Below are 26,696 nucleotides of genomic sequence, written 5' to 3'. Positions count from 1 at the left end.
GCAGTTAAAGAACCCAGCGTTACCGGACCCCCTGAAAATCCATCTCCATCAGGTGGCCCTAACCGCATGGGTCACCCAATGGACCCCTTGAAAGGCGGCCCCGGCGGTTTACCATGCGGGCCGGGGCTGCAAAACATGGCAGCTGGTACCCGGGCGCAGGGGTTTGCAAGGCGGCCAGGCCCCCTGGAGTGACGGGTCTGGTGGCAGCTGCGACCCCTATATGTATGCCAGTGTGAGCGAACATATCTGCGCTACAGACTCCAACCAAGGTAAGCCGTGACGAAAAGAACTGACCATCATTGAGTCCGCAGAGATGTGTAAGCTGCTCACCTCCCTTGCACAGCAAGTATCCAGCCTGGCCCAGACTGTTTCAGAGCTGCAGCGTGAAGTTCTAATCATTAAAGGCACAGTACGCCCAGTCCCGGAACCTGCTTCTTCAAAGCCATTCGTTATAATGCCTGAGAGATTTGATGGTAGCCGCACGTCATTCCTGTCCTTCAAGGTGGATTGCGAGGTGTTATTTTCCTTAGAGCCTCAGACATATGCCACAGACTTCATCATGGTCCATGCGGCTATCAACCTGTTGTCTGGATGAATCAAAAAATGGGCTCACCAGATGTTGCAGGCGAAGAGTCCTGTCCTTGACACTTGGGAATCCTTCACGACTGCGGTGGACTCGCAGTGCAAAACCACTGTGACAAAGCCTGCTCCACGTCCTAGAAGATCCCAGGTTCCCAGAGACAGGGAGACCCTGTACCAACGCCACACCTCCTTGTTGCCTCTTTATGATCCGATTCCGAGGGAGACTTCAATAGACAAAGAGGAACCTATGGAGATTAGTGTCATCCGCACCAGGTTGTCTTCCGAGGAAAAAGACAGAAGGAGAGGTTGTGGCCTTTGTTTATACTGTGGAGAAAGATGGCATTGTATCTCCCTCTGCCCTACTTGTCTACCTAGGCCTAAGGCTCTTCTATTGGGTACCATATGGACCCATCCTGTCATTCCTACAACACATCCTGGAAACCGCCAAGGTGACTGTCTAGCCTGTCCATGTTCCGTGACACAAAAGGGCACCCAGACTATGGCAATCGATATAACCAGTACCCCTGAGAAGTCTCTACCTTCTGCTCCAGAGACATCTGCGCATCCTCCCAAAGATACTTCTGTTGAAACCACCACTTATTCCTGCCAGCTCAAAGAAGACCTACCTGCGCATTGTACCTTTGCCTCAAATGGTACTAAAGTCTGCAAAAAGGATCTACAAATGTTCGAGAAGGCATTGCTAGCCACGAACTCCGCTCCTGCTAAGGTACTAGAAGTACTTACCACCAGCACCCGCATCATCGAAGACCTAGACGTGGTACCAGAAGCTGGTACTATTAAGCCCCATGCTGTTAAGGGACTACATTCTGGGGACTTTGATTATAAGGACTATCTTAGTGATAGTAAAACTGATGATGAGGTGTACTGCAACTCTAGAGAACCTGTTCACGACCGAAGGGTGTTCTTAAAGGGAGGGTACTGTCACGGTTCTCACCGTGAAATCCAGATGGCCAGGCGTGGTCGCCCCTGGGTCCTTCATGTCCTGGACCTGCTATACTGTCTCTAAGCCACAGCAGATTCTGTTATTTTGAGTAATTATATCCTTGTTATAACTGGCTATGTCTTCTGCATTGGGGGTTGGACTTCTTCTGTGGCTATTACCTGTGCTTCACCTGAGGCAGATCGCTCATCAACTGGGTATTTAGGCACTGTCTCGCACTGGGAACTAGGTCAGTTCTTTGACTCTGATCGTGTGTAGTTCCTGTTTACTTGTCTCCTGAACTTTTTCTCCAGATTGACCCCGGCTTCTGACCTTGGCTCCACTCTCAGTTTATCCTGACCTCTGGATTCCTCTGACTTCGGCTTACTAGTGACTATCCTTCTGCTTGTGACCTTCTCTGTACTGCGTATTGGAGCACCTTTCCTGCACAGCCCTGTGCACAGACTAACAGTCCAGGTGGCTTCTTACCTGGTCTGAAATGGAATAGAATATCCTCATTCAAAACATAACAGAAGGTTAATTGTTCTGAACGTGGATATAGGCTGGATATGTTTTAAGAGCAACTGACAAGTGTACACCTATCTCAAAAGAAAAAAAGGGTTATATGTGCTCAGAGTGAATACAAAGGCTAATCAGCTTTTCTCTGATTAGAGATTAACTCAAGGCTGTCCTCTCTTATATAGACTTTATTCAAATATAGCCAAGTAATGCGGTTTACCAAATAGTTAATATATGCTTGAATCTTCAAGGAAGCAGTGGTATAAACTAATCTCAAACCAATGAGAAGAGTTATATATGATCAGATTGAGTATAAAAGCTAATCGGCTTTTCTCTGACTAGACATTAACTTAAAGATGTCCTCGCTAGTAAAGGCTTTATTAAAACATGGCCAAAGTAATGAGGTTGCTAAAGAGTTAATAAATGCTTAAGTCTGCAGAATACTGGGAGATGCTTTTGTTTCTATTCTAGATGTTCACTCCAATATGTGAACGCTATTTAGGCTGGCTAATTAAAGTCAGGATCATAGGCGTGCGCACGGGGTGTGCCGGGTGTGCCTGGGCACACCCTAATCACACCTCCGTGCTGCACTGCCTTAGGACAGACTAATATCTGACTAGATCTATGACCGAGGACCCGACACAGGAGGGGGCCCGGTGGCTTGCCCACAAAGCTGCTGGGTGTGATGTCCCTCCTGTTAGTCTGCCGTGACGGAGATCCAGCCTTCAGTCTGCAGCTCCGCCGGGAGTGAGCTGCAGACTGAGGTGCCTCACGATCTCCAGTCTGTCAGAGCGTTGCCGCGGCAACGCTCTGAATGGAGATCGAGAGACTCACCATGTGGTCTGCAGCTCACTCCCGGCAGAGCTGCAGACTGAAGAGAGAGGGCGCCCACTGGTCCAACGCCCTGTCACTCACTGCCCCTCCACCCCCCCTAACCCCTGTCACTGCCCCTTCTACCCCTTATCACTCACTGCCCCTCCACCCCCCTTCTACTCCCTGTCACTGCCCCTCCACCCCCCCTAACCCCTGTCACTGCCCCTTCTACCCCTTATATCTCACTGCCCCTCCACCCCCCTTCTACTCCCTGTCACTGCTCCTTCACCCCCTAACCCCTGTCACTGCCCCTTCTACCCCTTATCACTCACTGCCCCTCCACCCCCTTCTACTCCCTGTCACTGCCCCTCCACCCCCCCTAACCCCTGTCACTGATCCTTCTACCCCTTATCACTCACTGCCCCTTCACCCCCCTTCTACTCCCTGTCACTGCCCCTCCACCCCCCCCCTAACCCCTGTCACTGCCCCTTCTACCCCTTATCACTCACTGCCCCTCCACCCCCCTTCTACTCTCTGTCACTGCCCCTCCACCCCCACTAACCCCTGTCACTGCCCCTCTTCCGTTTGCTCTTCCAATTAGTGGAGTGTATTGGGATTTTAAAAAATATATATTTATCTTGTTTTCCAGTATTTTCGGAACACTGTCACTCATTTAGGTTTGATTGTAAATTTGCAAATACCGGTAGTTGTGGAGTTCTGTGTTTTATCTGTTGCATTCATATGTCAGTCACTGTGTTCTGTATTTAGGTTCATGAATAATTCAAGCAGTAGAGTACCGTGCGATTTAGATTTGGTTTTCCTACTTCCGTGGTATTTTGTTGCGCAGCTAAAAAAATATGCGTCCTTCCTTCGTGCATGAGATTTTGACCATTTCCTCTCATTTCTACATACTATTTTGAGAGCTTTTAAGAAAGCAATTAAGGCTCTAGGTGTTCCATCCGCCTGGTACTTATGCCACGTCCTCTCAACCTCCCAAGATATGGTTTGAGGATTGGGAAGTTGTCATGGCCTCTTCATAGCTGTATCTAGGCAGGTGATCTGGAGAGAAAACAATTCAGAAAATACATGCTGGTGTGATAGATGTGTGCTATCAACAAGATCAAGAAATTATTTCTCGCAGTCTGACCGTGTTCTTCCCCTGTGACCATAATGGTCTGGTCCTCACTTGAAACATATGCAAAAGGTGTGAGCTGGAGCAATTTTCCACATGTATTACACACCCTATGTCATGGTCAGAGTATGTGGAAGGCATCTGTATATATATGGAGCAGTTTGCTATGCTATTGGAAAATAATTGCATGGCACGCTACTCAATAACCACAGGCAATGATTGTCCAGGGAAAATCAATCTTTGTTCAATTACAGCTAAATCAATTCTGTACATTTCATGCAACTCAACACAAACTGTTTTTTTCTGCAGACAATTGTTATTAAAATGAAACATATCAATGTGTTGAAAATTTGTTTTGTTTTATTTTCAATTCATTAGTTTTATAATCTTATTTTGCCCAAAATGCGTCTGAAAATGTTTTTAATTTCCGAAATTTGGATGCCCATTATTCCCTAATTGGCAGTCACAAAGTTACAAATGATCAAATCAGGGATTTTTCTGCTAAATTGCCAATAGATTCAAAATAAGAAAATCCCTGAGTCTGTGATGTGACTGGACCAAGTAGGGCCATGTTAAAACCACACTCAATTCCCTGTTGTTCATGTCTCCCCTATTTCTGGTTGCATTTCCTTATTGTCTTTTTTTTTTTCTTTCACATTTTCTATTTTCTTCATTCTTAGTTACTCTCTTGCTCGACATTCATATACCATAATGGTTTTAATGACCATTGCCATTGTGATTATGGCAAGCCGTTTTTATTTTGCTAGCATTTCTGTTTTATTGAAAATTCTTTCATAAACTATTTAACCTCTTAAGGACTGTGCCAAATGTACACGTTGTGATCAAAACAAAACGTAAACAAAATCTGGAAACTGACTATGTGTCTGTTCAACCATAATTCACGTCTTTCATATTAAGTGCACCCACACTTATTATATATAATTTTATTCAAGGGAAACAGGGCTTTCATTTATCAGCAAATATTTAGGAATGAAACTATTATATGAATAAAATGTAAAAAATGGGAGAAAATAAGATTTTTTTTAAAAAAAATATTTAGTTCTACGTGACATTTTAACTGTAAATGTCATAATACTGTTTGCTTTTACTGCAATAAAATACACATATTTGTATTAATTGATGGCTCACATGTAAAACAGTACCGCCTGTGTACAGGTTTTATGGTGTTTTGGGAAGTTACAGGGTCAAATATAGCATGTTAAATATATATATTTTTTCCACATTAAATTCGCCAGATTGGTTACGTTGCCTTTGAGACCATATGGTAGTCCAGGAATAAGAATTACCCCCATGATGGCATACCATTTGCAAAAGTAGACAACCCAAGGTATTGCAAATGGGGTATGTCCAGTCTTTTTTAGTAGCCACTTGGTCACAAACACTGGCCACAGTTAGTGTTAAGTTAATATTTGTTTGTGTGTGAAAAATGCAAAAAACATATTTAAACGCCAATTTTGGCCAGTGTTTGTGACTAAGTGGATGTGTATATATATATTAATATTAAAATATACCTAGACTGTGTGTGTGTGTGTGTGTGTGTGTGTGTATGTATGTATGTATGTATGTGTATATATATATATATATTTATATATATATATATATATATATATATATATATATATAATTTAAATTTAAACTGTTTTTAACTTTATTTTTATTTTATTACAGGCAGTAGGGGGACTACCTGTCATTGTAGGCACTCCCCCTGCTGACACTGCTGTGGATGGCTATGCCATCCATATGATTGTGAGGTCCTCGCTCATCAGGCTTCAAAGTGAACAAAACAGCTAATTTATTTTAAGAAGACATGCATGCAGGGTTGGCGCCACCGTTAGGGCGAACTAGGCATTCGCCTAGGGCGCTGGCCTGCTAGGGGCGCCTGGTGGGATGTTTCCAGGTGGGCTCCCCCTGTCTGGAGCCACAGCGCTGGGAGAGCGGCTCTTGGCCGCCCCCAGCGCCAGGCCGATCCTCAAGGCGCCCGAAGGTGGTGGCGCTGAGAGTGACATCATTCCGGCCCCGGCATACTAAACGGCGCGCTGGAGGAGCTGCCCCACACTGGACCCCAGTAGGGAGGTGTGTGTGTGTGTGTCAGGAGTGAGTGTATGTATGTCAGTGAGTGTGTGTTTGTGTGTCTGTGAGTGAGTGTATGTCTGTCAGTGAGTGTGTGTTTGTGTGTATGTCTGTCTGTCAGTAAGTGTCTGTGTGTGCGTGTCAGTGAGTGAGTGTATGTATGTCAGTGAGTGTCTGTGTGTGTGTGTGTCAGTGAGTGAGTGTGAGTGTCTGTGTGTGTCTGTCAGTGAGTGAGCGTGTGTCTGTCAGTGAGTATGTGTGTGTGTCTGTCAGTGAGTGTTTGTGCCTGTGTATCTGTGTCAATGAGTGTGTGCATGTCTGCCAGTGTGTGTCTGTCAGTGAGTTAGTGACATGAGGGGGCGGCAAAATGGATCTTTGCCTAGGGCGGCAGAAATCCTTGCACCAGTGTCTGTGTGTGTGTGTCAGTGAGTGAGTGTATGTTTGTCAGTGAGTGTGTGTGTGTGTGTGTGTGTGTGTCTGTCAGTGAGTGTATGTATGTCAGTGAGTGTCTGTGTTTGTGTGTCTGTCAGTGAGTGTATGTCTGTCTGTCAGTAAGTGTCTGTGTTTGTCAGTGAGTGGGTGTATGGCAGTGAGTGTCTGTGTGTGTGTGTATCTGTCAGTGAGTGTATGTATGTCAGTGAGTGTGTGTGTCAGTGAGTGTTTGTGTTTGTGTGTGTATGTCTGTCGGTGAGTGTGTGTTTGTGTGTCAGACAGTAAGTGAGTGTATGTCTGTTTGTCAGTAAGTGTCTGTGTGTGTGTGTGTGTCAGTGAGTGTGTGTCAGTGAGTGAGTGAGTGTGTGTCAGTGAGTGAGTGTGTGTCTGTCAGTGAGTGTGTGTGTCTGTGTATCTGTCAGTGAGTGTGTGTGTCTGCCAGTGTGTGTCTGTCAGTGAGTTAGTGACATGAGGGGGCGGCAAAATGGATCTTTGCCTAGGGCGGCAGAAATCCTTGCACCAGTGTCTGTGTGTGTGTCAGTGAGTGAGTGTATGTCTGTCATTGAGTGTGTGTCTGTGTGTCTGTCAGTAAGTGAGTGTATGTCTGTCTGTCATTAAGTGTCTGTGTGTGTATGCATGTCAGTGGGTGTCTGTTTGTGTGTCTGTCAGTGAGTGTATGTATATCAGTGTGTGAGCGTGTGTCTGCCAGTGAGCGTGTGTCTGTCAGTGAGTGTGTGTGTCTGTGTATCTGTCAGTGAATGTGTGTGTCTGCCAGTGTGTGTCTGTCAGTGAGTTAGTGACATGAGGGGGCGGCAAAATGGATCTTTGCCTAGGGTGGCAGAAATTCTTGCACCGGCCCTGCGTGCATGTGCATATAAACAATGTTTCAGTCTAGCTACCTTGATATATTAAGAATAGTAATGGGACTGAAATGGTGAATGTATGCTGTTGCACAGCTGTAAAAAATAAATGATGTTATCTTGTTGATTTTGAAGTCCTATGAGTGTATTCTTCACTTTGGCTGAGATTATCAAACTTGATCTCAGCCAATCCAATGCTTTCTCATAGAAAGGTATTGGGAGGCTTTTGGGCATGTGTGGCAAAAGCTGCACGGCCAATCAGCATCTCCATGGGGAGCGCTCAGCCCATGCAGACCCCTCCACCCAATCTAATATACTGCCCCTTCATCTAATACACTGCCCCTCCTCCCTCCACTCTAATTGAATACACTGCTCCTCCTCCCAGCACTTTAATTTAATACACTGCCCCCCTTCCCAACACTCTAATACACTGACCCCCTCCCTCCCAGAAATTAGTACACAGCCCTCACCCCAATTTAACACACTCGCCCTTCCACCACTCTAATACACTGCCCCACCCCTCCCCCAGTTTAATGCACTGCCTCTCTCCCCCAAACTAATAAACTGCCCACTCCCTTCCCCAATTTAATACACTGCCCCCTCCCCAATTTAGCACACTACACAGGATGGACCCCCAAAGCCCCTCTTACCCTACCTTAAGCTGGGCCGCTCGTCTTCCAGTTCCAGCCCTGCTCTTCTCTGCTCAAGCAGGCCAGACGCCTGCGGGAGCACACGATCGGCCGAGGGAGGGAAGACAAGAATCAGACAGGAAATATATTTCCTGTCTTGCCGCTGGTGGCAGCCACAACACAAAGTGGCCCTATGGCAAGTGTGGCCCGCAAGTTTAACATGCTTGGTTTAAAGCAGGGGTCCTCAAACTCCGGCCCCCCCAGATGTTGCTGAACTACAACTCCCATGATTCTCTGGCTATCTATGTAATTCAAAAAATCATGGGAGTTGTAGTTCAGCAACATCTGGGGGGCCGTAGTTTGAGGACCCCTGGTTTAAAGGGTACCTGCCATGCCAAGGAACAACAAAATTCTATGTATATCTGGGTACTCAGCTAAAATGCCAAACCATTTTACCACAGTTCATTAGATAACGCTTGAAGGGCGCCAGGGTACTCCTGGCACCACAACCACTACATCAAGCTGTAGTGTTTATGGTGCTTGGAGTATTCATTTAAGTTTAATAATAATTTTGTAAAACGAAAGAACACTAATAAATGATTTACTTTAGTTATAGAAGTGTACATATTTTAGAAAAACTGCAGATGGCGCCAGTGACCTTCTAATCTCTAATAAAGTAAATATTACACAAACGGAAGGGCTTGGGTAAAAGGAAGCAAAGGACCGATATCTGCTGTGAAGAAAAAAACAGTAAGTCACACTGACGGTGATAATATGCATGTTTTGTATCAGTTCATGGAATGTTTGGAACATGGCTTGTAATAATGTATTCTATGTTAGTGACTTGTGTTCTTACTGGAAGGGCTGCTGGGATGATCACCCTGACTCTCCATACAAACAGTCGCACACTGATGACACCACATTAGCTAATCAATGGCAGCTGATCAGCTTCTATTACAGCAACCTGCACTGGATTCGCTGAGCATATGTTTGGATGTTTTACTGATGTATTAGCTGATTAGCTTCTTGTACTAAATATATAGTAGTGTACATGTAGACACTGCAAGAGATGACAGGTCAGTGGTTGCAGTATTGTATTTTTAGCACCAGTAACACGATTTGCAGCCTTTTTATATTAGCAGTAAATGATGCATATAGCATTCTACAAAAATGTGTGTTGTTAGCTGTATATTAATAGTAGCTGGTTACTGAACATTGGTCATGGTTAACACGCCCATTTCCCTGCTTGTTGGGGACTATCAAATGCTGAAGATGAAAAGAACCGGCAGGTGTTTTTCCTGAACTGTAAACCACCTAACTGACTTAACAATGCTAGAGTTAGGCGTGCAGTTTTATACACCACTTTCACGTGGGGAAACTGACAAAAGTGGACTAATTCCCCATTAAAAGGGCATAATGGTTACTTCATATCTCCTCTTTAATATAAAGATATATCTGCATTTGATATTAGAGCCATTTAAAAAAAGAGAAAAGAGCTATGTTCACAGTAATTCTCATTTGAAAGCCCTGAAAATGTTATTCTGGAAGATTATGATATTCACAAAATGGCCATGGCATCCTATAAACAACCATCGGCTTTCTATAGTACTATGGGGGAAATAAATTTACAGACTCATGGACATTAAAAATCATTAGAAAATAATGATTGTATTAATGTTATAGCATCGTTCTCTGTATCTCTGTATCCACAGACGAGCTTAATAACAGCTCTTAAAGGGAAAGGACTCTACACACGTGTATAATTAAATGCAATGATAATAAAACATATACTGTGTCTATTTTATCAATTTTATGTTATTTTGGACAAAGTGCCTTAGTGCTGTGTGCAACTAAACTAAAGTGCTAATAAGTACTATATGGTGAAAACATAGTGATCGGATGTAGACTTACATCCTAATTATTATAAAGTGCCATCATATACATTGTATCAGGAAGATTAGATAAAGTGGTCAATTAAAGTGCAAGTAGTGTCTATGTTAAAGTGATACTGATGCTAAATTTATATACAACTTCAAGCATTAAAACATATAACGTTGTATAGTGAATTATAAAAACAATACTCTTCAAAACAAACTGGAGCATATTTAGATAAATGAATGATAAGGTATAGTCTCATTTAGTCCCTTAGGGGCTACCGTATCCAATTTGTGTATCCAGTTGGCTTCCCTGTTGAGCAGCATTTTGCGCCTATCACCACCTCTTCTTGGTTGAGTGACGTGGTCAATTACCACTAATTTTAATTTTAAATTTAGAAAGTCTTTTCCAAGTTCTGCAAAATATTTTAACTGTGAATGCCATGTTATTGTTAGCTAGTACTGAAATAAAACACGCATATTTATGTTAAGCGATGTCTCACAAACATTTGCAGAAGTAGACAATTCAGGGTATTCAAAATGGGGTATGCCCAGTCTTTTTTAGTGGCCACAAGTCACAAACCCTGGCCAAAGTTAGTGTTCATATTTGTTTTTATGGCATTAATCACACAAAAACCCCATGTACAATTTTTATGGGATTTTGGAAAATTACAGGTCAACTATAGGCTTTGTCCATTTTGGTTTTTACACATTGAAATTTGCCAGATTGGTTTGTTGGGCCTATGTTGCCTTTGAGATTATATGGCAGAACAGAAATGAAAATTGCCATCATTATGGCATAACATTTGCAAAAGTAGACATCCTAGGGTATTCAAAATGGAGTATGTGTAGTCTTTTTTCGTAGTCACAAACCCTTGCCTAAAATAGTGTTCCTATTAGTTTTTTGCATTTTTCACACAAAAGCTGCACTTTCACTAATGATATTATCGGCATTGTATGTTTTACTGTTCTAAAACACTCATAATTGTGTTCAGTGAACTCTCACAAGTACTCCCCCACCCATCCCCCCATTTACAGGTTTTATTGGGTTTTGGAAAGCTACATGATCAAATATAGCGCTTGCCACTTTCAGTCTTCATACCTGGAAATTTGACAATGATTTTCTGGGCCTATATCTCTTTTGAGAGAGTATGGCAGCCTGGGAAATAACATTCCCACCATTATGGCATAACATTTTAAAAAGTAGGCAACTACTTTTCATTTGTGTTTTTTCACATACATAAATTCCATTTTCACAGGACATATAACCCTGATGTGCGTTTTTCAGTTTTTGTTTAGTAAGTCACATGGCAACAGAGACGGCTCTTTAATTAGGCGCTTTAGGCAACCGTCTAAGGCATCGCTCTGTCTGGGGCCTTGCAGCCGCCTAAACCGCCTAATTAGAGAGTCGCCTCTGTTGCCATGTGACTTACTGAACATGAATGAGACTGACTCTGTATCCAGCACTGCAAGACCGCCTTTCAATATAGCGAATGCTTCTTACACACACACAAAATACCACCCTATTATTTTATACTTTGGGTGTTAGTGGGGCCTCATGCTTGAATTTCGCCTAAGGCCTCAAGAAGTCTAGAGCCACCTCTGCATGGCAAAATATATTAGATGCTCTTTCCAACTTGTAAAATTAACACAGGGATTTTCTGCGCAGTAATAACTGGATTCATTTAAAAAGCATTTCTATATGCAAACATGACACTTTCTCTGTGGTGATGGTGGTTTTACAGAGTATGAGGGAGATTCAGGAAGGCAAGTGCTTTGGACAACTTTTGATTCCAAAGATGGAGTATTGGGGAACTAGCTAAATAAAATAGACAAATGTTTCAACATAAAATCATAAATTAGTATCGCTTCACTATAACTGCTTTTTTTATGCAGCATATGGGAATTGAAAATTGCAACCTGGCTTAAATAGATTTAAATTTTCTTGTACCAGGTCCTACATTTTCGGTTCACAAGATAAGGCTGTATATACATTGATCAGCCAAGTCTACTCCCCACACATACAAGCTATAGTCTACAGTGCACGTTTTTACAGCTGCTCAGTTCTTCCTCTGACAGATATTGGCACTGAACTTTCGTTGTGCATTGTAGATAGCATGTACACATGTTTCTTATCTGTGAACTGAAGGGCCAGCACCTCATCCTTGCGCAAAGCTGATCTGCCGCTAGTTAGGATTTGGGGGAAACTTCTGCGTGTTTTAAGCACTGTGGCACATGCAAGGGTTTCGAAACAAAATACCTTTTAAATAAATCAATACTGGTATAATAATGATCAATCCATAGATGATAACTCTTATTTAACAAGGGAAGGATCAGATCCCACTCAATCTTGTCATTTGTGTCCACAGAATTACATTAGGGTTAATCCAGCCTCTAGTGGCTGTCTCACTGTGAAAATCACAGTGAGAAGACGCTGACGTACATAGGAAAGCATTGAGAAATGCTTTCCTATGGACTGATTGAATGCGCATTCAGCGCTGACGTTGGAAGAGGGAGGAGATTTCCCCAGCGCCGAGGGAGCCCAGCGCTGGAGAAAGTTAAGTGATCAGGCCGGCGGAAGTGGGACCCTGAGGGTGGGGGGTGTTTGTTTTCCTGGCACTATAGTGGTCCTTTAAGTAGCATTTTGAGTATCGACGTGCCTGACCTGCAGATGTCCTCAACCTAAGCCTTAGGTGTCCTAGATTAGAATGGTGGAATGAGCTTTGAGAACATTAATGTCTAGGATATTCTGGCTTGATAGGACAATGGCAGATACATCCCCCCTGTCAAGGATGGCTATTGTAATGTCAGATGTCAAGCGCTGAACTAAAAATGAATAGTGGTTTGCCAACAAGTCTTCAGAAGTCTCCAACAGTGGCTCAGAGAAGGTCGTTTAAGACATGAGTATCAAATGCAGATCCCAGGAAGTGGAAATGGAACCAATGGGAGGTCTGATAAACAGAATAGTATTTTAAAAAAATAAGCCACTGCCTAATCTAGTGCCCACCAATATATAACCAGAGCAGATATAGTAGGCATATATCCATTCCCCCAATTCAGATTAGAAGAGGTTCACACACCCCTAAAGGAAATTCCATTACCTAAAGAGACTTTGTCAGGGTTATTTACTAAAGTGAGAATTGTCACAAATTCAAAGTGAATTTCATATTTTAGACCAAATAGCCAAACTAGAAGGTTAGGTGACTTGGAGTATGTTTTATTTCAAGCTATTTTGCCCTTTCAATTTTAAATTTACTTTAAATTCCACACAATTCTCACTTTAGCAAGTAAACCTGTGTGATTCACCAATAGAATACATATTTACTATTAAAGACCAGAGGCGTAACTAGAAAAAACTGGGCCCGGTGCCCCCCCCCCCCCCACATGTCTCATCTATCCCCTCGCCACCCCTCCACATGTCTCATTTATTTTATTTATTATTGCTATTTATAAAGCGCACACAGATTCCGCAGCGCTGATTTCTCCCCCCTCAGCTCCTCCACGTGTCTCATTCTCCCCCCAGCTCCTCCACGTATCACATTCTTTCCCCCAGCCCCTCCACATGTCTCATTCTCTCCCCCAGCCTCTCCACATGTCTCATTCTCCCCCCAACCCCTCCACGTATCTCAATCTTCCCCCAGCCCCTCCACATGTCTTATTCCACCCCAGACCCCCATGTGTCTCTCGCAACACCCATGTGTCTCTCCCACCTCCTACAGCCCCTCCATGTGTTTCTCTAACCCCTATGTGTCTCTCCCAACACCCTAGTCTCTCCATGTGTCTCTCCCACCACCCTAGTCTCTCCATGTCTCTCTCCCAACACCCTAGTCTCTCCATGTGTCTCTTCCTCAGCTCCTCCTTGTGTCTCTCCAGCTCCTCCTTCTGTCACATCCTCACATGTGTGACAGAAACATACATACACTCACTCACTGATAGACACATACTGACAAACACACACTCACACATACATACACACACTCACTGACAGTTACATAAATACACTCACTGACAGACACACACACACTGACAGACACACACACTGATAGGCACACACACACTGACAGACAAACTCACTCACTGACAGATGCACACGCACTCACTGACAGACACACATACTGAGTCACACTCACTGACAGACACACTCACTGACATACACACACATACATACATAGAAACACACACACACATTGCACACTCTGACAAACTAATTTTATTTTTTGAGGCCCATCCAGACTCCCTACCTCTCCCTGGGGTCCCGTGTGTAATCTTGCAGTTCCTCTCCCTGGGGTCCATTGTGTAATCCTCACTCCTCCTGCGCGCTGTTTAGTATGCCGGGGCCGGAATTACATCATATTCCGGCTCGCAGCATCACAAAGAGTGCGTGAGGGTGGAGTGAGAAACTGCCAGATTGGCCTCCATTGCCGCCAGGTGCCTGCCTCATCTCCCTCCCGGTCCAGCATATATCGGCAGAGTAGGAACCTGCCATGTAGGGTAAGCAGGTGCCTACTCTGTCTTACTAAATAAACGCCACATCGAGTGCACCCTAAGGTAGCCAATGGCCACCTCAAGGGCCCCCTGTCACAGTGCTACAAAGAGGAAGACTATAATTTTGGGGGTATGGGTGTGGGTCTAGGGGTAGGGCTGTTTTGTGGATATTTTTGGTGACTTACTAATAACAATTTATGCAACTCAAATGTAATGTAAGAGAAATAAAAACAATGTATTTTAGTTACACAGACTGAATTCTAATCATATTTATCGTATTTACTGTTAGAATTATTGCTGTGGAGCTCTGTTATACAGTCAGATACACCAACAGTATGGAGCTCCTAGAAAAATATGGGATTAGGAAAGAAAAGAGGGGCAGAGGGATTTTGGTCCAAAACAGGGCCTGTCCCTCCTAAATCGGGGCACTTGGGAGGTATGTTATGAGATGGGAAAATATATTTGGCTACTACTTATAATTTAAGTTATCTACCGGTACTTGCTGCAAAAGTATTGGTTGTTTTTTGTTTTTTTATTCTGTAGTATTAAATTTTATATGAAAGTTTTAAATTGTTATTCCTAAACGAATCTGACTTAATTCTAAGTGAAAATCAAAATTATCTGTGATATCTTTTTAACTTACATTTGATGCTTTAATAGTGTTTGAAGACTTCTAAGGATAAACTTCTAAGGAACTAAAGGTGGTGAGTGCAGCAAATTTAACACTCATCCTGTGCCAATTGGGTTAAAAGGAAATAGCTGTTGTAGCTATGAATATATTTAACAAAGCATGTAATAGTAACCAGGAAGTAAGTGGTATAGCGTCCTCACTCGGATCTTTAATACGATAACAATCTTCACTGAGCTGCACAAGAAACCTTCAAAAGGTAACTGAAATCCACTATACATTCATGGGCGTGTAAAGCAATTTAATACTGCGTATTATGGAAATTACTTTGTTTATTTTTACCATGTACAATCATGAATAATATCCTTATCTATTTGTAATGTAAAACATTTCTATCCAGAGATCTTCAAAGAGTTTTGCCCTTCAGAATTGTCAGTTATTTAAAATTTTTATTTAGATCAAGGCACCTATTTTATTACCTCTGAAAGTTGTAGATCTCTAAAATCTAAATTTCTTCTGTTACATAAATAACCTATATTATTAAAATCAGGCCAGTAATTATGGTGCTAAGAGTATTCAGTGAGAAAAGCCATGATGCTGCATGAATAATTGTAAATGTAACTATGATTTGGAAAAAATATATATATATATTAAAGAAGGGGGTGGGCAGTGGTGTATGTTGGATTTGTGCTGCCCTAGGCACGACTAAATTCGGGCACCCCCAAAATCTAAATTCCCCCCCCCCCCAAAAAAAAAAAATTTGTGTCAAGGCCACTTTTTTGACGGACAGACACATGCCCTCATTGATACATGCACTGATATACACTCAGTGACAGATACACAGTCATTGGCACACACATACAGTCATAAGCACACACTGTTTAACCAACACACACTTTCACTGACAGACACACACTGACACACCCACTCACTGACAGGCTCACACTCTCAGATACACATAAAATGACATACACACACTGACACACACTCACAGGTACACCTATTCTCACTGAAAGACACACACACTTTCACTCACTCACAGACACACACTGACAGCTACACTCACTCACTCACAGTAAGGTGGACAGCCCAAGAACACAAGGCAAGCAAGGCATTTGTCTAGGAGCTTGGGGTGGCATTTTTTGGCGCCCCCCTGAAAGTGCCGCCCTAGGCAAATGCCTTGTTTGCCTTGTGGTAAATACATCCCTGGGGGTGGGAGGGACTTATGTCTCCTAATATATAGAGGAACATACTAGATTGAAAAAAAAGAATATTGAATATTAAACTATAGGAATGTACTTACATATATTAAACAAAGCAAAATATTTGCAATAGTCCTGATACTGAGTGAACAGGTAGAGGGTCAAGTTGACCTGCAGGAGCTTGAATATTATGTAAGTCTGGGTCGGTTGTAGATCTTCAAATGGTTGAGTTGTCTTGGCTCGGGTTAAGATATGTGAACATAAAAAGATAGAAAAGATAAAAAGATTTTCAATAGACCGGAAGAAATAAAACTTTACAGCAGGGTGGTGTTACACTCACCTATTAAAGAGCTAGAACCAGCTCGGGTATGACTGGCATTCAGTGGCGTCGATCCCCCACTGGTAGGATGTTAGTGTAGGTAGGCGGAAGAGGTCCTCGGTAGAGGGAGAAGATAAAACCAAATATAGTGCTTACTGTATATTTTTTTTAAGACAGGTCAGTATAGAACTGACTATATACTGCTCAGTGGGTACTATCCCCACCTAGGATTCTTGGGCAGATGAACGCTGCAATGTATTGGATGACCAGGTTCAAATAATTAAAACATTTAATAAAATAGTATCTTTAGAAATTAAAAATAATAATAAGAAAAAGGTATATGGCACACATAAAATTAAAAAGCCAATATTCCTTTATTAATATACATAAAAATAAATTAAGAACAGCCAAAACGCGCTTCGCCACACAGGGCTTTATCAACATACCTGTTGTCTGAGATATGCAAATACCTAAACTATAATTCACTCCAATCACAGTGTTTAAGATTAGTATATTCATTTTGGAATATTGGGAATTTGCTATTAATATACATTATTTATCTCAGTAAATTACAATTCCATAAAGAATTAAAAACAATATTTAAAAAAATAAAATAAAAATAAATTCTGGGTGGTACGCACTTCAAAAGATCAATTTCTCCTGCACAAGAGATATAATTGAATAGTGGGATCACCTCCTTAAAATATATACATTAGACTAAGGTAGTTATTAGAGGTACAGAGTCACGATATAATGTCTTTGTTGGCCAGCTCTTTTTTTATGAAACTTTCCTATTGTCTCTAATATTATTAATTAAAAGAAAAGAAAAAAGAAGAAAACAAGTGGAGCCTAAAGTTGCAAACCCTCCTAGTGGGGGTTAACCCTGGTGTAAATGTTCAAGAAAGGAAGAGATGGAGGATGCAATAGAGAGGAATAAAGCACTGGACAGAACCAGATCCTAAATCCTAATTCCTATTGTCTCATTTCCTAACTTTTTTTTTTTTAATTACCGGTACATTTTTTATTGAAGAAATTTACTTTTGTATATGAATAATGTTGGTTATTCTGGAACTGAAATGTATCTGTAGATGGATATTTTTCCTGTTGATTATTTGTCTCACTTTAGAAGTCTTTACTTCAGCGAGGGCCAAGTTTCGCATTAGACAGTGTTGACACCTACCTACAGCACTTATGATGTACCTTTTTGAGCATCAATAGGCTGGTGAGGAGTGATAAGTACCAGGAGCCTTGGCCAGTGACCTCTGTAGCCCAGTCAGCCTTAATAGCAGTCCAAAGTAATATTCAAAAAGTGGGCAGTGGTTGAAATGAAAACCAGTGTATAGAGAACCCAGCAGCAATCACAAAAAGAGTGACATACAATACAAACAAACTAGAAGTGTTGCACTTAGGTTAATATTTATCAACCATCAATAATATTTCTGTAAAAATATTTACCAGAGCCCTATCAACCCTAGCTCTGGATGAGTAAAGCTCCTTTTAAAAGGCAATGGATCCCACAACTAGTGGTGTATTCTGGCTTTGTGCTGCCCTTGGCATGACAAAACTCAGGCACCCCTCCCTCCCACCCCCCGCCCTTCCAAATTTATTTTCCTGACAGACACACGCACTGACATACATTCACTTACAGATACACAGTCATTGTCACACACACTGTTTAACCAACACACACTTTCACTGAAACATACACATTCACAGGCATACACACTCACTCATTCACAGTTACACACACACTCACATTCACCGACAGACACATATATACACTAACTGACAGACAGACACATACACACTCACTAACAAGACACACATGCATACTCACTGACAGATGCACACTCACTCAGTGTCACACACGCTGGGACACACATATACTCACTGACAGATACACATATACACACTCACTGACAGGCATTTATACACTCAGTGTCAGACACACACATTCGCTGACAGACATACACATTCACTGGCAGACACACACTCTCAGTGACAGACAAACACTCACTAACAGGCACACATACACTCTAACAGGTACACACTCTAACAGACACACACTTACACTCTTTAACAGACACACACTAACACTCACTAACAGACACACACTCTCACTGACAGACACACTAACAAACACACACTAATACACTCACTAGCAAACAAACACTAACACACTCACAAATATTTTTTTGCGCACATTTTGAATTTTCCCCTCTTGTTCAGTGGGGCTGCTGCTGGCTGGGCATGCAGGCGGTCGGGGAGACAGAAGCAGAGTTCAGGCGGGTGGCAAGGAAGCTCTGATCCTCCTGCTCAGCTCCCTCGCACGCCTCTCAGTAATGCCGGAGTGACGTCATATTCTGGCTACGGCATCACTGCCAGCCTCAGCGGCCCCTGAGGTGGCCAGCAAGCTCTCTGGTCCCCCAGGGTAAGTAGCTGGCATTTGCCAGGGCTTTAGGGGGGTGGCAAATGCCTTGTCAGCCTCGCACCAGGTACAGCGCTGCCCACAGCTTGATATCCGCAGTATGTTAATATGATCTTCTTAAGCATAAACCATGGAGAGAGACAAGACCAGGAACCCGCAATGGCACAGTATCACTTCAAATTTGAATAAAATACAAATAAAAACTGCTTACTTTAAACAGTGATGGAAATACCAAACTAGTAATTCCACAAACACATGAATAACCGTGATGAACGGCAGCTTTTGTAAGGTACTACCAGGTTCTGTGCAATTTCAATTCTTAGCTCCTCCTCCCATTGGCATCTCTTTGTGACGTGTTTCGCCCATTGTTCTAGTAACTTTTTCAGGCAGTCTCTGTCTGGCAATTGGCTCTCTTTTTCTGAGATCATCCTGATGCATGATTTCTATTAAAGCCAATCAGTGACCTACTGTCCAATCCACACATGATCTACTGGATCTGTGGGCAATTACTATGCTCAGCCAATCAGATGCCTTTCATAGAGGATCATGAATGTTTTGTGGACCCAGGACATACTTGAAAATGAGAGAAATCTCAATGTATCCTTCCTGGTAAAATAATTTATAAATAAATAATTGAAAGAGTTTAGCAACACCATTTGTGAAATGAGTGAAGTGAAATGACAAGCACCAGAGGCAAAATACAGCAATTAGAATCACAACAACAAATGCTACTTGAAAGAAGAATTATTCCAACAGTCACTCAGCAATGATTCGAGCCATCAGTGTCTTTGTTAAGTGAGGCTGGTGGAAATGTTGCAGACTCCACTCTAGTGGTATAAATCTACTTTCAAGTAACATTTGGTGTTGTGACTCTGATTCAGGGGTGGGAACCTTTTTTCTGCAAAGGGCCATTTGGATATTTAGAAAATCATTCGCAGGCCAATCAGAATTATCAGCTTGAAAATTAGCCTGCTATATTTGGTCAAACATTTACAGTATTTACCTCACCATGTGATGGCTGGAACTGCGTCTCTTTGAGGTGTGTGAAGTTTGCTAGTTTCGATGATTTTGCTACTCGCAACTTTACCAGGTTTGTGTCAGTCAGTCTGGAGCACAGTTAACTCTTTGCGATGCTCACTACAGACAAGCTCACCGATACACACATGCTCACTACTAACAACATCACTGACACAAGCTCACTACAAACAAGCTCACTGATACATGCTTACTACAGACAAGCTCACCTTCAGAGATCCTGTAAATTCGGTAAAACTACAGAATTTTTAAATTATCCTTTTTCATTCATACTAATCACTCCACGCACACACTGACCCATACACAAATTGACACCAACACAGACACACATAAAGTAACCCATACACACACATATTAACACACACTGACACAAACACACATACAATTACCCAGGCACACATACACTAACACACACTGACACAAACACACATACAATTGCCCATACACTGACACAAACAGGCATACAAGGATCCACACACACGTTGGCACACACAAATAACAGATGCTCTCTCTGAATAGTCTAATTACCTGCTGCTGCCCAATGGTTTCCTGGGTTGTCATTATGTCTGCAGCTGTGGTGAGAACTTTCAACTTCTCTCTCCTGCATACAATGATTATCAGCCACTGGGATATGACATCATACGGTATCTCGGCGGCCTGCACTTCTATTCATTGTGATTGTACAGCGCTACGGAATTTTCTGGCTGTATATAAATAATAAAATAATAATAATAATAATTAGCGACTTTGTGATACTGCTTCTTACAGTTTTCAAACAATTTGCAAAGAGAAAAAAAGAAACATTTTAGCACCTGCATCCCTCAGCCGGCCCCAGCTTCAGCGGCCCACCAGGAAATGTCTTGGTCTCCCAGTGGGCAAGTCCGGCACTGTTCAAGGGCCTTATATGGCACAAGGGCTGGCCTGGCCGTTCCCCACCCCTATTCTAATTGCTGTTTTTTGAGGAAATAGGTCAAAAGTAACTTGTTTGCACCCAGTCACACACTTGGAGTGCCTGTTCACCATAATTGTTTCACTAGAGCACTAAAGACGTTTTTTTTGACCAATGTAAACATTGCCATTTGATTAAAACTACAATGTTAAAATTTTTTAGACTGAAGGGATAGAGTCTTTGCACCAAAACCACTACATTAAGTTTTAGTGATTTTCATGCTCAGAGCATCTCTTTGAAGATATGGAAGTGTAAAAAAATGAATAATACAGGTCAAGGGAAGGAAATAAACACTCAAAGAGATAGAAAGTGTATAGGCGCTTCAAGTGATATATAGGGTGTATGTGTATACAGGTGTTCCCAATCACCATAAAAGTACAAATAACAAATAAATGTGAAAATGCAATTACCACATCAATACAACACCCAATGTGACACTTATTTGGGTATACTTCCCTAGCAGAGGCGGCTCTAGACTTTATGAGGCCTTAGGCGAAACGCAAACATGAGGCCCCACTAACAAAAAAGTGTCACATATACACATTGATGCACTGTCTACCTGTGTATGTGCCTGAGAGTGTGTCTGACAGAGAGTATCATTGTGTGTGTGAATGTATGTCTCTGTGAGCATGTTTGCGTTTTTGTCTGAGACCCTGTGTATGGGGTAGCTGCTTGAAGTGTGTTGTGTGTATGGGGGGGGTGATGGTGAGAGGCGGGTGATGGTGAAAGGGGGGTGATGTGAGAGGCGGGTGATGGTGAAAGGGGGGTGATGGTGAGAGGGAGCGGGGGGGATGATGGTGAGAGGGAGCGGGGGGTGTGATGGTGAGAGGGAGCGGGGGGTGTGATGGTGAGAGGGAGCGGGGGGTTGATGGTGAGAGGGAGCGGGGGGTTGATGGTGAGAGGGAGCGGGGGGTTGATGGCGAGAGGGAGCGGGGGGTGATAGTAATGTGAGAGTGAGGGGGGGTAATGTAAAAGTGAGGGGGTAATGTAAGAGTGAGGGGGGTAATGTGAGAGTGAGGGGGGTAATGTGAGGGGGGTAATGTGAGAGTGAGGGTAATGTGAGAGTGAGGGGGGGTAATGTGAGAGTGAGGGGGGTAATGTGTGAGTGAGGGGGCATAATGTGAGAGTGGGTGGGTAATGTGAGAGTGGGTGGGTAATGTGAGAGTGGGGGGGTAATGTGAGAGTGGGGGGGCTAATGTGAGAGTGGGGGGGGCTAATGTGAGAGTGGGGGGGCTAATGTGAGAGTGGGGGGGCTAATGAGAGAGTGAGGGGGGTAATGTGAGAGTGAGGGGGGTAATGTGAGAGTGAGGGGGGTAATGTGAGAGTGAGGGGGGTAATGTGAGAGTGAGAGGGGGTAATGTGAGAGTGAGAGGGGGTAATGTGAGAGTGAGAGGGGGTAATGTGAGAAGGAGGGGGTGATGGTGAGTGGGGTGAGGCTGAGGGTGGTGACGGAGGGTTATGCTGAGGGTGGTGGGGGTGAGGCTGAGGGTGGTGAGGGGGGTGATGCTGAGGGTGGTGGGGGGAGTGATGCTGAGGGTGGTGGTGATGATGAGGGTGGTGGGGGATGGTGGTGATGATAAGGGTGGTGGGGGGGTGGTGATGATGAGGGTGGCGGGGGGGTGGTGAGGCTGAGGGTGGTGGGGGATGAAGCCGAGGGTGGTGGGGGGTGAGGCTGAGGGTGGTGGGGGGTAAAGCTGAGGGTGGTGGGGGGTAAAGCTGAGGGTGGTGGGGGGGTGATGGTGGTAGGGGGTGAGGCTGAGGGTGGTGATGGTTGTGGGGGTGAGGCTGAGGGTGGTGGGGGGTGATGGTGAGGGTGGGGAGGGGTGATGCTGAGAGTGCCGGGGGGTGATGGTGAGAGTGGTGGGGTGATGGTGAGGGTGGGGAGGGGTGATGGTGGGGGGTGAGGCTGAGGGTGGTGGGGGGTGATGGTGGTGGGGGGTGAGGCTGAGGGTGGTGTGTGATGGTGGTGGGGGTGAGGCTGAGGGTGGTGGGGGGTGATGGTGAGAGTGGTGGGGGGTGATGGTGGGGGGGTGAGGCTGATGGTGGTGGGGGTGAGGCTGAGGGTGGTGGGGGTGAGGCTGAGGGTGGTGGGGGGTGATGGTGGTGGGGGGTGAGGCTGAGGGTGGTGGGGATGATGGTGGTGGGGGTGAGGGTGGGGAGGGGTGATGGTGGTGGGGGGTGAGGCTGAGGGTGCTGGGGGGTGATGGTGAGAGTGGTGGGGGTGAGGCTGAGGGTGGTGGGGGTGAGGCTGAGGGTGATGGGGTGATGGTGGTGGGGGTGAGGCTGATGGTGGTGGGGGGTGAGGCTGAGGGTGGTGGGGGATGATGGTTGTGGGGGGTGAGGCTAAGGGTGGTGGGGGTGATGGTGAGAGTGGTGGGGGGTGATGGTGGGGGGGTGAGGCTGAGGGTGGGGGGTGAGGCTGAGGGTGGTGGGGGTGATGGTGGTGGGGGGTGAGGCTGAGGGTGGTGGGGGGTGATGGTGAGGGTGGGGAGGGGTGATGGTGGTGGGGGTGAGGCTGAGGGTGCTGGGGGGTGATGGTGAGAGTGGTGGGGGGTGATGGTGAGGGTGGGGAGGGGTGATGGTGGGGGGTGAGGCTGAGGATGGTGGGGGTGAGGCTGAGGGTGGTGGGGGGTGATGGTGAGGGTGGGGAGGGGTGATGGTGGTGGGGGGTGAGGCTGAGGGTGGTGGGGAGTGATGGTGAGAGTGGTGGGGGGTGATGGTGGGGGGGTGAGGCTGAGGGTGGGGGGGGTGAAGCTGAGGCTGGTGGGGGTGAGGGTGGTGGGGGGTGAGGCTGAGGGTGGTGATGGTGGTGGGGGGTTATGGTGGTGGGGGGTGAGGCTGAGGGTGGTGGGGGGTGATGGTGGTGGGGGGTGAGGCTGAGGGTGGTGGGGGGTGATGCTGTGGGTGAGGCTGAGTGTGGTGGGGGTGATGGGGAGGGAGAGCCTACCTTTCCCTGGTGGTCCAGTGGGTTCCCTGGTGGTCCGGTGGCCACTGCTTCCGGTCTGCAGCTCCGCATAGTTGCAGACCATGTAATCTCGCGAGATTTCAGAGCGTTGCCGTGGTAACCCACGGCAACGCTCTGATTGGCCAATTCTCGCGAGTCACATGGTCTGCAGCTCTGCACACTGCGGAGCTGCAGACCAGTGTCTGCGATGGTGGCCGGGCAGCCAGGAGGGGCCTCGCACCCGGCGGCATACCGGGCAAGCCGCCGGGCCCCCTCCTGGTGTCAGGTCCTCGGTCACTGACCGAGGACCTGACACACTCTGCTCACAGGTGGTTTAGGCGGCCGCGAGGCCCCCGCCAGCGCGAGGCCTTAGGCGGCCGCCTAAACCGCCTAATTAGAGAGCCGCCTCTGTTCCCTAGTCACAACTCCCTACACGTGACTTGTACAGCCTTCCTAAACACTTATAATGTTTAAACTTACCGTATATACTCGAGTATAAGCCGACCCGAATATAAGCCGAGGCCCCTAATTTTACCCCAAAAAACTGGGAAAACTTATTGACTCGAGTATAAGACTAGGGTGGGAAATGCAGCAGCTACTGGTAAATTTCTAAATAAAATTAGATCCTAAAAAAATTATATTAATTGAATATTTATTTACAGTGTGTGTATATAATGAATGCAGTGTGTGTGTATGAATGCAGTGTGTGTGTGTGTATGAATGCAGTGTGTGTGTATGAGTGCAGTGTGTGTATGAATGCAGTGTGTGTATCAGTGCAGTGTGTGTATGTGTGCAGTGTGTGTATCAGTGCAGTGTGTGAATGTATGCAGTGTGTGAATGTATGCAGTGTGTGTATGAGTGCAGTGTGTGTGTGTGTGCGCAGTGAGTGTATGAGTGCAGTGTGTGTGTGTGATGCAGAGTGTGATGCAGAGCCTTGGTGGGGGGTGGGCATTTTTATTATTATTTTTTAAATTATTATTTTAATATTATTTTTTTGTTTTATTAGTAATTTTTTTATTATTATTTTTTTATTATTAATATTTTATTATTAAATTTGTATTTATTTTTTCTTTCCCCCTCCCTGCTTGTTAGCTGGCGGGGGGGTGGGGGGGGAGGAGGGGGGCTCTCATTCCCTGGTGGTCCAGTGACATTGGCTGTGTAGGAGGGGGCTAGCAGCGAGCGTTTACTTACCTCTCCTGCAGCTCCTGTCAGCTCCCTCCTCCTCCGGTCCGGTCTGCTTCCTCTGCAAGTCCCAGTGTAACCCGTGGCAACGCTATGACCCCGCGGCTCTTGCGAGACTTACACTGGGACTTGCAGAGGAAGCAGACCGGACCGGCGCGGAGGAGGAGGGAGCTGACAGGAGCTGCAGGAGAGGTAAGTAAACGCTCGCTGCCAGCCCCCAACAGCCCCTTGTCTGTATTATGGCAAGAAGAAAGATGAGAGATCTCTTCCCTGATTGTAGGGATCTTGTCAGTGAAGTGAGTTGCAAAGTCTGAGGCGGTCAAGTTAGTAGGTGGAGGAGGAACAATAGGGCGAAGAAGAGAGTTAAATGTGTGAAATAGTCGTTTGGGTTCGCGGAAGAGTGTGATTATGAGGGTATTGAAGTAATTTACTTTTTCATAGGAAAGAGCCAAGCTGTATGAGCTTAGCATAAATTTATAGTGGAGATTGTCAAATTGAAAAAAAAATTATAGTGGAGAAAGTCAGTGAAACTTTCTCCAACATCGTTCTGCAGTTCTGGAGCATTTTTGAAGATATCGAGTCAGCTTGGTGTGCCAAGGTTGTTGTTGGGGGTGCTTGCTGTGTTTAAATGTAGGAGGTGCCATGATGTCTAGTTGAGAGGAGAGGGTGGAATTGTAGAAGGAGGTTGCAGGACATTGGAGGTTTCTGTGAGATTGATGTTCAGATGGTGGTGTCAATTGGGTCTTAGTTATGCCAATGTCAAAAGTAATTATTTAAAATATAAAAAGGTTATTTCTTGAGATACTGACCGGTTAATTAGGTGCGGGTGCTTGAATTTTGACTTACATTAAATCAAACCGAAATTCTTTAAAAATAAATTTTACTAAACAGTCAATAATTATCTACTGTTTATCCCTGATTCACTGATAGAATTAAATTAAGGCCAATGTCATTAATCCTGTACAATGCCCTAACCCTAACATGTTCTATAAATTATATTGTGGCAAAATTCACACCGTTAAATAAAGCAATATTTTAACAATGCATATTTTTTTTCTGCTAACAACCAGTATATTTTCTTTATTTCATCTGTTTTCGGTAAATTTTCTTTTTCCTGTAATAAAATCTGTTTAACTTTGAATAATCTTTAAACATTGGTCTAAGCTAGAGTGAAGATGTGGGTGGGAGTTAAAAGTGACAAACACGTTTAAGAGATTCATAAAGATAAACACAGTTTTGCTGTGTTTGCTTTTAGATCGCAGAGTTGTGTGAGTACCCTAGATGTTTGTGAAGTAAATTTTCCATTAGGGGGACTGAGCATCATGGTCCCAAGGCATGCTTTGTAAGGAAATGGTCAGAAAGGAAATTTCATGTATGTTTTGAAGATCAATGGTGCCGTGAACTTTATGTGATGTGTGGGTGAATACAGTTAATCATATAGAGAAAATTATATATAGAAAAAAATGTGAGATTGTAAAACTAATAAATAATACTTTTAGGATATGAACTAAAGCGTGATTGATTCAAATTCACTATGGGATTACAAACTCAAGGTCAGAAAAGCCCAGCTGAAAACCTGACTGACTTGGAGAATTTGTGAAAATTCAGTTATTGTAGTCGGAAATTTTGCAGTTCTTTGGTGAATTTTCAAC

General features: G+C 44.2%; 1 protein-coding gene across 2 annotated transcripts in view; it reads left to right on the top strand.

Moving 5' to 3' along the window:
* The first annotated feature begins 8,703 nt into the window (after positions 1–8,703).
* PIK3CG (phosphatidylinositol-4,5-bisphosphate 3-kinase catalytic subunit gamma) overlaps positions 8,704–26,696 on the top strand; it is a 73,838-nt gene continuing 55,845 nt past the window's right edge. The window contains exon 1 of one of the 2 annotated variants that reach the window (XM_063448098.1): positions 8,704–8,748. The gene's annotated coding sequence lies outside the window, so the exon portion shown is untranslated. Of the gene's footprint in view, positions 8,749–15,172; positions 15,245–26,696 lie in introns of those variants that run through there. The other variant, XM_063448099.1, reaches the window with a different exon arrangement.

This window comes from Pelobates fuscus, chromosome 3 (genome assembly GCF_036172605.1).
Source record: "Pelobates fuscus isolate aPelFus1 chromosome 3, aPelFus1.pri, whole genome shotgun sequence".
Classification (NCBI taxonomy): Eukaryota; Metazoa; Chordata; class Amphibia; order Anura; family Pelobatidae; genus Pelobates; species Pelobates fuscus.
This window is presented reverse-complemented; position numbering and strand designations above follow the sequence as displayed.